Consider the following 10,965-nt stretch of genomic DNA (forward strand, 5'->3'; position numbering starts at 1 on the left):
ACAGAGTGCTCTTGCCCCCAGTGACCCCCTTAACCAATTCATCCAGGGATTCCCCAAAAAGACGAGACCCAGCATAAGGGATGTCAGACACCATCTTCCTGGAAGTCTGGTCAGCCGACCAGCTTTTTAACCAAATCAAGCGGCGATTAAGCACTGCGACACTAGATAAGCGTGCAGCAAGTGGAGCCTCATTTAAGGCCGCATCGCACAAATACATGACCCCTTGATAAATCTGGTCCACCATCTCCAAGGTAGTAGGGGGGGCAGAATCAGCCACGAGGGTGCGTTTGAGCACTTTGGTCCAATCCGCCATGGCTTGAGCCACCATGACAGAGGCGAAAATGGGTTTCAGCATGGAATGTCGGGCAAGAGATTCCAGCCTCCTATCCGTAGGGTCCCTAAACACCGGAGAATCCTCGGTGGGTACCAGAGTGGCCCTGTTCAATCTGGCCACAGTGTGATCAACTTTGGGAGCCACACACCAGCGCAAATCCGCAGGAGACGCAAAGGAGTAGAGGAGTTGAAACTTCTTTGGCACCACAAAAGTGCGCTTCAAGTTACGCCATTGTTCATTCACAGTTTCGTGGAACTCAGCGGGGCAAGGAAATACCTGCGCCGCCTTACGGGATCTGTGGGTACCAAAAGAGGACCGTTTTCCCGGAGAATTGGGCTCATCCTCTAAATGCAGTGTTTCCTTAATGGCAATGATCAGCGCATCCATAGCTGCACGGTCCTCGGGCCGCCCTAGGGGGGGAAATCATCCACCCCCACATCCTCCGCCTCCCACACCGCACACTATCTACGGCAACCATGTCAGATTCAGAAGAAAGAGACCCTAGGCCTTTTTCTAGTATCCCGTTCAGACATCAAAAGTTCCACCTTGGAAGCTAAAGTCGCAAGTGCGGCAGTCAGAGCAGAAGATTCAGAGGAACCTGAATCATCCACCAAAGCAGGGGGAAATTTGCTGTCCTGGGACTCCATAATAATAAAAAAAAAAAAAACTTTATTTTTTTTCAAGGTACTGGCCCTTTAAGCGCACCGCGATCCCCCACAGTACACCGCTATTAAGGATGCTGCAAACAGACCCCCAAAACAGGAATAAGCTGATAGCCAGAGGTATTCCCACAAAAAACAGCAAGAACAGACCCCACAAGTGTTACCCACGCCTGCCAATCTCCTCTGTACAGAAAAAGGAAGTGATGTCACCGCAGGAGGCTGAACTAGGGCTTCAGACTAAGGAAACAATGGGAGGCTCCAGGAACATGGCGGCCGACATGTGCTCAGGAGAACACCTTGCCACACACAAGATGGCGCCGTAAGGCGCCAAAATACACTACATACAGCGCTGTAGAAGCACCCACAGTGAAGCCAGAATGCTGCCCACACCTAAAATGGTGGACCGGCGGTTTTTAACCCCGCAGCAGTCGCCACACGTGTCTGCACCTCCACACACACACCATAAGTGCCACATGGGAGAGGGACCCTCACCACCCACATAGCGAACTAGCTGAGTGAAAGTGCCCGCAGGGACCGGGAGAAGGGAGCCCCAAAAAACGCACAGACAGTAGGGGATACCACAGACACACAGGACTGCCAGCCCCGGACAGAGGCCCCACACAGAATGTACTTACTGTACCCGATGGCGTGGGGTGCCTCACATTGACGGGAAACCTCCCACCCCAGATGGCGGGGGTGCCGTCAGCCAAAAACGCAGGACGCTAGCAACTCACGTAAACCGCGGGAGAGACGTCCAGGCGAGGTGGCCACGTCACGGGCTTACATCCCTGAGGACAGGGATGGATCGTTTGCGAGGCCAGGGCGTACGCATAGCCTGCTAAACGCACGATGGCGGGCTGGCATTCCATAAGGCCCTCTGTCCTGGGAAACCAGGACGACCAGTGCGACACCCAGCTCCGCAACGCCGCATTCATCCGAAGATTCGACTAACGCTGACAAAATAAACAACTAGTAGTGCAAAGAAAAACCACATTGCAGAAAATAAATCATAAAATAGAAGAAGGCTGAGACTGTAGCCCCAGCACAGGGAAGCCTATCTACTCCTTAACTAGGCAGAATACAAACTTAGTTGGGAATGCTGATGGCAGGGGGTATTGGACCAGTGGGACAGCCCCATAGGTGTGTATGTAAATGCTTTGTTTTTTTTTTTTTTTTTTTTTTTCAAATTCTTTTTTATTATGAAACGTAAAAGAGAGAACATGAGTACAAGCGATACATCATTATACAGATACAGATGTGTTGTAGCGTACAGAGTCAATACACAAAACAGTATGGGTGAGAAAGGTGGATGCAAAATGTCAACAAACCCGAGTTACTCAAACAGGGTAAATAGACAGCAGGTCCGTTCATAACATATAAGAACATGTAGAGATCTACTAGAGCAAACGGCCAACGTGTAGCGTAATCCCAACAGTTTCGTAAACAGTGGAGAGTAGCTTGCCTCAAAATAATATCAGAAAAGGTGAGCATACAACACATTAGGAAAGGGTACAAAGATACAAGGGGGACAATGATGGGGTGGGGTAGAAAGAAGGGGACACTTGACAGCAGGGGGAGGAGAAAGAAGAGGGGCCAGGGTGGAGATCGAAGGGGATAATAAACTCTGAAACGTAAGACCTGCCTAGCGTCCATCGCTGAGCCCTCAGAGAGAAATAGACAACAGATCGGAGAAGAGGGGAGAAAAGGGGGGAAAGGAGGATGGTAGAAGGACAATGGTCAGCGGGCCCCGTGCGAGGCAGTGGCCCTGAGGGCCAGAAAGAATGATCAGTAGGAGTCCAGGAGCGCTCTGCCCTCGTCCGACAGGACAAACACGTTCCAATATCCCCACGTAGCTGAGTAGAGTTCCCTCCTGCCCTGCGAGGTCAGCACCAGGTCCTCAAAGTCACAAATCTGCTTGATTTTGGATAGCCAGAGCCGCATGGACGGCGGGGCGGCGGATTTCCAACAGGCCCCAATGCAGGCCTTCGCTGCGTTAAAGAGGTGGCGGAGGATGGACTTCTTATAATGTTCAGGCTTGATGGAGGAGCAATGGAGGAGGAAGAGCGCAGGGTCATCGCTGAGTACAAAGTCGGTCATGCGTTGGGAGATCTCCTTAACCCGCCTCCAAAAGTCGTTCAGGACCGGACAGCTCCAGAAGACATGCAACATCGTCCCACGATCCGCACGGCATCGCCAGCATCTGTCTGACGCTTCCGGGAAGAAACTCGCTATTCGCGACGGGGTATAATACCAGTGCATCAAAATCTTATAGTTCACCTCCTGGAGACGCGTACAGATAGAAGACTTCAGAGAGAAGCGAACAATATTCCGACGTTGAGTCAGTGTAAAAGTCCTCTGCAACTCCTGCTCCCATTTCAGGATGCCGGGAAGAACAAAGTCATCCCGGGGTTCCGAAAGCAGGGCATAGATCAGGGATAAAGCGTGCGGAAGGGGGGTGTCGTGAGTAAAAAGGGCCTCCAAAGCTGTTAAAGGCCTCTCGAAGGCGGACCGTGAGCCCAGGTCCCGGAGGAAGTGTAACAACTGTAGAGCCTGCCACCGGGTCAACTCAAAACGGCCCCCCGGTGCCGTCAGCTGGGTGAGGGAGGGCCAAGAGCCTCCAGAACCGAAGTGCGACACTCGGAAGTTCCCCAGCTCCAGCAAGGCCCGGAATCGACCGTCGTCACATCCCGATGGAAAGGCTCGGTTACCCAAAACCGGGAACATGGGCGAGGCTATCTTCCGGGAGTCTCCCACCGCGAGAGCCGCGGCACAGACCTTGAGAGTCGGGCCGATCACAGGATGACGGCTGACGGCAAGCGGCACTGACGCTATGTGCCACGGGGCGCCCGGAAGATGTATCGAGCATTGGGATGCCTCAAGAGTCACCCAGAGTTTCAGGTGGGGGTGTCTGCACCAGTCTACCAGACGGGTCAGATGAGCTGCCTGATAATATCTTTTGACGTCGGGGGCCGCCACACCTCCATACGACTTCGGCATCGTAAGGATCGATCCCCGGAGTCGGGGGCGACGTCCAGCCCAAATGAATTCGGTAAAGACTGCGTTCACTTGCTTAAAAAAGGCGGCAGGGATCAAAACCGGGAGGGCCTGAAACAGAAACAAGAACTTCGGCAGTATTGACATCTTTAGGATATTACAGCGGCCAAACCAAGAATGTAAGCCAGCGGACCATTTACTCAGGAGGGCCCGTACCGTAGCCAGAAGAGGTGGAAAGTTCAGCCGGAAAACGTCCGTTGGATTGGGCGGCATTCGGGTCCCTAAATACTTCAGGGCCGACAAAGTCCACTTGAAAGAGAAACTGTGGCTGAGAGAGTCCAGTATCTGAGGTGGTAAAGAGATCCCCATCGCCTCTGATTTGTGGTAATTGATTTTAAAATTGGACACTACCCCGTAGAGATTGAATTCGCGGAGCAAATTCGGCAGGGATATCACAGGGTTGGTTAAGGAAAAGAGGAGGTCGTCCGCATAGGCCGATATTTTATGGGAGACTGCACCCACGGACAGCCCAGCAATATCAGCATTAAGGCGAACCCTGGAAAGAAAGGGTTCCAAGGAAAGGGCAAACAACAGGGGCGAGAGGGGGCACCCCTGCCTAGTGCCATTGAAGATGGAAAAAGGCGTCGAGAAAACCCCATTCGCCTTAACCCTCGCACGCGGGCAAGTGTAAACGCTCATGATCCAAGCCAACATACGACGGCCGACACCAAGGCGCTCCAGCACCCCAGTCATAAAAGGCCAGCTCACCCTGTCAAAGGCTTTCTCGGCGTCCGTGCTCAAAAACACTGTCGGGACGCCGGAGACCTTAGCATGATGGATCAAGTTCAGGGCTCTGATGGTGTTGTCCCTGGCTTCTCTGGTGGATATAAACCCGACCTGGTCCAAATGGACCAGGCCAGGGAGAAGAGGCTGCAGCCTAGATGCCACCATTTTAGTAAACAGCTTGAGGTCGGAATTCAACAGGGATATCGGCCTGTAGCTCCCACACGCCGCAGGGTCCTTACCCTCCTTAGGGATTACAGATATGTGCGCCAGTAGGGAGTCGGCATGGAATGCGGTGGTTTTCCCAATCCCGTTGAACACCTTAAGCATAGGAGTGAGCAAATGTGACTGGAGCAGTTTGTAGTAGAGGACCGTCAGGCCATCCGGTCCCGGGGCTTTGCCCTTTTTCGCTGACTTAAGGGCCGTAGCAAGTTCATCTGCCGAGAACTCCTCCTCCAGAGCCTCACGGTCCGGCGAGGAGAACCTGGGCAGGACCACGGAATCTAGATAAGAGGCGACCTCCGCGTCATGGGATCGTTCCTGGGGTAGGTGATACAGAGATGAGTAAAAATCTCCAAATCTCTGTGCAATCTCTCTGGGCATATGCAGCTTACGGCCGTCACCAGTAGTCACGAAGGGGATATAAGAGGCCGCCCGTTGGTCCCTAAGAGCCCGAGCAAGCATACGGCCACACTTATCGCCTGATTCGTACTGGAACCGCTTGCATCGCTGCAAGGCCGCTTTAGCGCGGTATTGCAACAGATCCGCTACCTGGGAGCGAAGGTTAGCCAGTTCAGTACCCTCCGCAATCCCCCGGTGCCTCTTGTGCCGATCCTCCAGGCGAGAAATATCCGCCATAAGGGTGTTCAGCTGCTTCTCCCTGTCTCTTTTAATTCGAGCGCCATGAGCCATCAGCACCCCCCTGATGACGGCCTTATGGGCCTCCCAGACCACTCCGGGGTCGCTGTCTGGGGTGTCATTCAGCTGGAAGTAGTCCTGAAGCTGTTGGGAAACATCCGCCAGCACCTCAGGGTCCTGCAGAAGGCTCTCGTTTAGCCTCCAGTGCCAGTTCGACTCCCTGCCCGGGCCCCCCAGGCGTATTTCCAGAAGTACCGGAGCGTGGTCCGACCAAGTGATGGAACCAATTTCAATGCTTTCCACCGAGGAGAGCAGGCGGTGCGGGACCAGGAAAAAGTCTATCCGGGAGTATACATTGTGAGGGGTAGAGTAGAAGGAATAATCGCGTTCTCCAGCGTGTAGGATGCGCCAGGCATCCACCAGCTGAAGTTCCCGAAGCAGCTTGACCACCTGCGTACGGGCACCCCGGGGCACTGAGGAAACCCCGGAGGATGTGTCCACCAGGGGATCCAGGGGGATGTTCCAATCCCCGCCGACAATCAGGGTCCCTTCGGAAAAATCCATCAGGGCCAGCAAGGTCTTCCGCAGGAACGAGTCCTGGTGTAAATTTGGAGCATAGACATTCGCAAGTGTCACCATCCGGCCGCCAACGCGGCCCTTGAGGAAAAGAAAACGTCCGTGCGGGTCCGTCCGTTTATCAAGCAGAGACCATGGGATATTGCTCGAAAGCAGGATGGATACTCCTCTGGATTTAGAGACATCATTGGTAGCGTGATAGGCAGTAGGAAAGAATCTGTTCTGGAGGAAGGGAAGGCCTCCAGCTCTAAAATGGGTTTCCTGTATGAACGCGATGTCAGAGCGAGAGCGTCGGAGGTCTCCCATAAGCATTCGCCGCTTTTCGGGCACATTTAAGCCCCTGGCATTCCACGTAGACACTCGCACGGGGTCCATAATGGTCAGGGAGGGAGGTTAGCAGGGGGAGAGAAGGGGGGAGAAGGGGCGGAGGAAAAGGGGGAGAGAGGGAGGAAAGAAAAGGGGGGGGGGTTAAGTAAGTAGAGGTACCGCGCTGCGGAAATCTGTGGGAGTGAAAAGGTAGGGGTGAACAAGAGAGGAAACAAGAGGGGGAGATCAAGAGGAAGGTAAGGAGAGAAAACAACAAAAATGAAATACACCCTAATAAGGGGAGGAACCCTCTAGGGTGTGGGCCTAAGTGGGGGGTAGAACTGAACACAGCAAGCGAGTCGAGCTCCGGGGCCAGAGCTCCCTCTATGAAAACAAAGGTCAATGAAATAACATACCAAAACTTGATGTAATATAACAGAACATGAATTGCAGGAAAACGATAAAATCAGTACGGCTCTGTATAGTGGGGTCCGGGTCCACAGCAGACCACGAAGCAGGCCCGAGGAATCCACTCAGGGCGCGCTCCATGGGGGACCCAGGAGCCACCATTCCAGACGTCGCCATGGTAACAACAAAGTACCACACCACACCCCAACGAGACTTAGTTTGGCCAGCCACAAAGGGGGGGCAGTCGAGGATGTACCCAGAGAGGAAAACTCCCAGGCACTACAGTGCCCCTCCAGAGGCCATCTCCGCATGCCCCATAGCCAACAACCCAAGGCCGCCCCCCTGCCCAGCCAGGGCTCAATCCCCCTGCGTCACAAACCCCCCAACCCCCCATATGCAATTGCAGGAGCCCAGCACACACCCAATTCTTAGAGCTCAGGTCCATGCATGGAGCCGCCGGGGAGGAAGAAGGGGACGGACAACCCCACTCCCCCCCAGGGGCACAAGCTGGAAGTCCCAACCGCCAACCAAGCGTCCCCCCAGGACGTCCCCCAACCCCCCCCCCCCCCAGACAACCCCCACAAGAGAGCATCAAAACTGAAACATGGATACCAGTACAAGGCACTGCCAGTAGGGGCAGCTATGGAAGGGATCTGATAGCAGGTGGCACACCGCATTCCATCATGGATCCGAGTGGGGGATAGTCTAGAGTTCTCCAGCATGGTGCAGGTCAAAACAGGTTCCAAATATCCAGCAGTGTCCAGCCAACACGGATAGTACATGTCTCATCCTAGGAGTCACAGGGGGGCATCCCGGGGGAGGGGGGGGGCGGGGGGGGGAGGCCGGGGCAAAGGCAACTCCGGAGCCAGAGGCGGCATTCATGGGGTGAAGTGCACCGTGTCCGCAAGGCACCAGCAAATAGATTGAGATCAGGGGGGGGGGGGCGGCAAACCGGTGGCCACAAGTCGGGGGGGCAGAAATAAAACCAACATCTCGGTGACCCTGTGGCTGAAACCTGGCAAACAGCTAGGGTGGGGCGGCAACAGTCAGAGGGTGAAAGCAGGGACGAGTAGACATCTCAGACCTCTCTTACCTCCTGTGGTGTCGCAGGCACCAGCCTCCTCCTGCCTCTAGGGGTACGCGGCGGCATCCCACTGCCACTGTTAGAGGAGCCCGGGGGCCGGCGAGGCGGGTTCGGCAATTGCTGGAGCCAGTTAGGGACGCTGAAGGGGTCCACTTCCAGGAAGGAGAAAAGTGCCGGTAGGTCCTCTGGGTGCGACACAGTAAAGGAAGACGAGCCTTTACGGACCGTGAGGGAAATGGGGAACCCCCAGCGATAGGTGCAGCCCTTGTGGCGGATCTTGTCCAGGAGGGGACGCAGCAGCGCGGCCCGCGAGAGATCCGGAAGGATTCTAAGGGTGGCGCCATCAAAGTCTATGTCTCCAATGTCCCAGGCTCGTCTAAGGATGGATTCCTTGTGAGAGTAATGGTGGAGTCTGCATATCACATCCCGGGGTCTAGCAACGTCCGGAGAGCGCGGGCCCAGGGCACGATGAACTCTGTCGAATTCTAGTTCGGCTTGGGGGATATCAGGCACCAGATTGTGGCAAATGGACAGCAGGGTAGGCCGGAGCGAGTCCATGTCGGTGGCTTCAGGTAGGCCTCGCAGCCGGAGGTTGTTTCGCCTACTACGATCCTCCATCTCCTCCATCTTCAGTTGCAGAGCAGTAACATACTGTGAGTGCAGCGAGTGGCCCTGCTCCAGCAGCGACACCCGGGCCTCCAGCGCCGAGAACGAGGATTCGCCCTCTGAGACCCGGTCAGTCAGCTGCTGAAGGTCTGCTCGAACCGCCTGGTAGTCCCTCTTATGGGCTTCCTCCACACGCTGAACCATGGCCTCCATATCCGTCTTGGTCGGCAGGGCCCGGATTAAAGCCCGCAGGTCCGCATCCATACCATGCTCGGGCGTCCCATCGGAGAGCCATGAGGGAGAGGAGTGCCCGATAGCATCCACGGTTCTGATTGAACCGACGTGGTAGGCGACGGCGGCGCCAGTGCCATGCTGGAGGAGGGGGAGGAAGCCGCAATGGAGTCGGCCGCGTGAGCGCGGGCTGAAGCCGATCTTGTCTTAGGGAAGAACCGATGCAAATCAGACTTCGGGGATGATCGCAGGGGCTTCCGGGATCGTCTGCGGCGGCCAGAGTTCATGCCCGACGTGGATGAAGGTATGAAATAGAGCTGTAAACGAGGGAGATGGCCGGAGCTCACTCAGAACACGACTTCACACCGCCATGTCCAGGACACGCCCCCCCTAAATGCTTTGTTTTTAACATGTCTTGTGCCTAGCTACTCCTATGGAGATTAAGTCAATACCCCCCATTGGTGAAGACTTAATGAGTGGGCGACGACTGTCAGAGGACGCAAGAGAAAAAACGTATTTATTTATTTATTTTTTTTTTTTACACAAAGTTGTCATTGAAATGATGTATTGCTCACACATGCAATGGGTATATGTGTAATTACACCCCCAAAATATATTCTGCTGCCTCTCCTGAGTACAGGGATAGCTGTGTACGGGACCCTGAAAACCAATCCCCACCATCAGAATTTCAAAGGGCGTACATTCCCCCCCCCCCCCCCCCCCCAAATGACCCCATTTTGGAAAGTAGACACCCCAAGCTGTTTGCTGAGAGGCATGGTGAGACCATGGAATATTTTATATTTTGCCACAAGTTCGTGAAAATTACAATTTATTTTTAACACAAAGTTGTACTAAAAGATAAAATTTCTCACACATGATATGGGTATATGTGGAATGACACCCCAAAATACATTCTGCCACTTCTCCCGAGTATGGGGATACCCCGTGTGAGACTTTTTGGGAGCCTAGCTGTGTACGCGACCCCCAAAAATCAATCACCATCTTCAGGTTTTCTAATGGCGTAAATTGTGCATTTCCCCTCTGCACTACCTGTTACAGTTTCAGAGGCCCTAAAATTCCAAAATAGCACAAAACCCCCCAAATGACCCCATTTTGGAAAGTAGACACCCCAATCTATTTGCTGAGAGGCATGGTGAGTCCATGGAATATTTTATATCTTGCCACAAGTTCCGGGAAATATATATATATATATATATATATTTTTTTTTTTTACACAAAGTTGTCACTAAATGATATATTGCTCACACATGCCATGGGTATATGCATTTTCGGGGTCCTGTACTCGGTTAGACTGCAAAAAAGTCTCACATGGGGTATCCCTGTACTCAGGAGAAGCAGCAGAATGTATTTTGGGGTGTCATTTCACATACACCCATGGCATGTGTGAGCATCATCATTTACTGACAACTGTGTAAAAAAAAAAAAAAAATTTTTCCCAGAACTTGTGGCAAAACATAAAATATTCCATGGACTCAACATGCCTCTCAGCAAATAGCTTGGAGTGTCTACTTTGCAAAATGGGGTCATTTGGGGGGGGGGGTTTGTGCTATCTTGAAATTTCAGGGCCTCTGAAACTGACAGGTAGTGCAGAGGTAAAATAAGCAATTTACGCCATTAGAAAACCTGAAGATGGGGATTGGTTTTCAGCGTTCCGTCCACAGTTAGGCTCCCAAAAAGTCTCACACATGGTATCCCTGTACTCAGGAGGAGCAGCAGAATGTATTTTGGGGTGTCATTTCACATATACCCATGGCATGCGTGAGCAACATGTGACAACTGTGTAAAAAAAAAAAAAACAAAAAAAAAAAAACAAAAAAAAAAAAAATTGTCCTCTTCCCAAAACTTAGGGCAATATAAAATACTCCATGGACTCAATATGCCTCTCAGCAAATAGCTTTGGGTGTCTACTTTTCAAAAAGGGGTCATTTGGGGGGTGTTTGAACCGTCCCAGCATTTTATGCTCAATTTTAGCCACACATCACCCACTCTAACCACTTGAAAACCAAGCCTTTCCTGTGACTTTTTTTTTTACTAGAAAATTACTTTGAACCCCCCTAACATTATATATTTCTTTAAAGCAGAGGCCCTATAGAACAAAATGT

The sequence above is a fragment of the Pelophylax lessonae genome (genome assembly GCF_965119305.1).
Source record: "Pelophylax lessonae genome assembly, chromosome: 3".
NCBI lineage: Eukaryota > Metazoa > Chordata > Amphibia > Anura > Ranidae > Pelophylax > Pelophylax lessonae.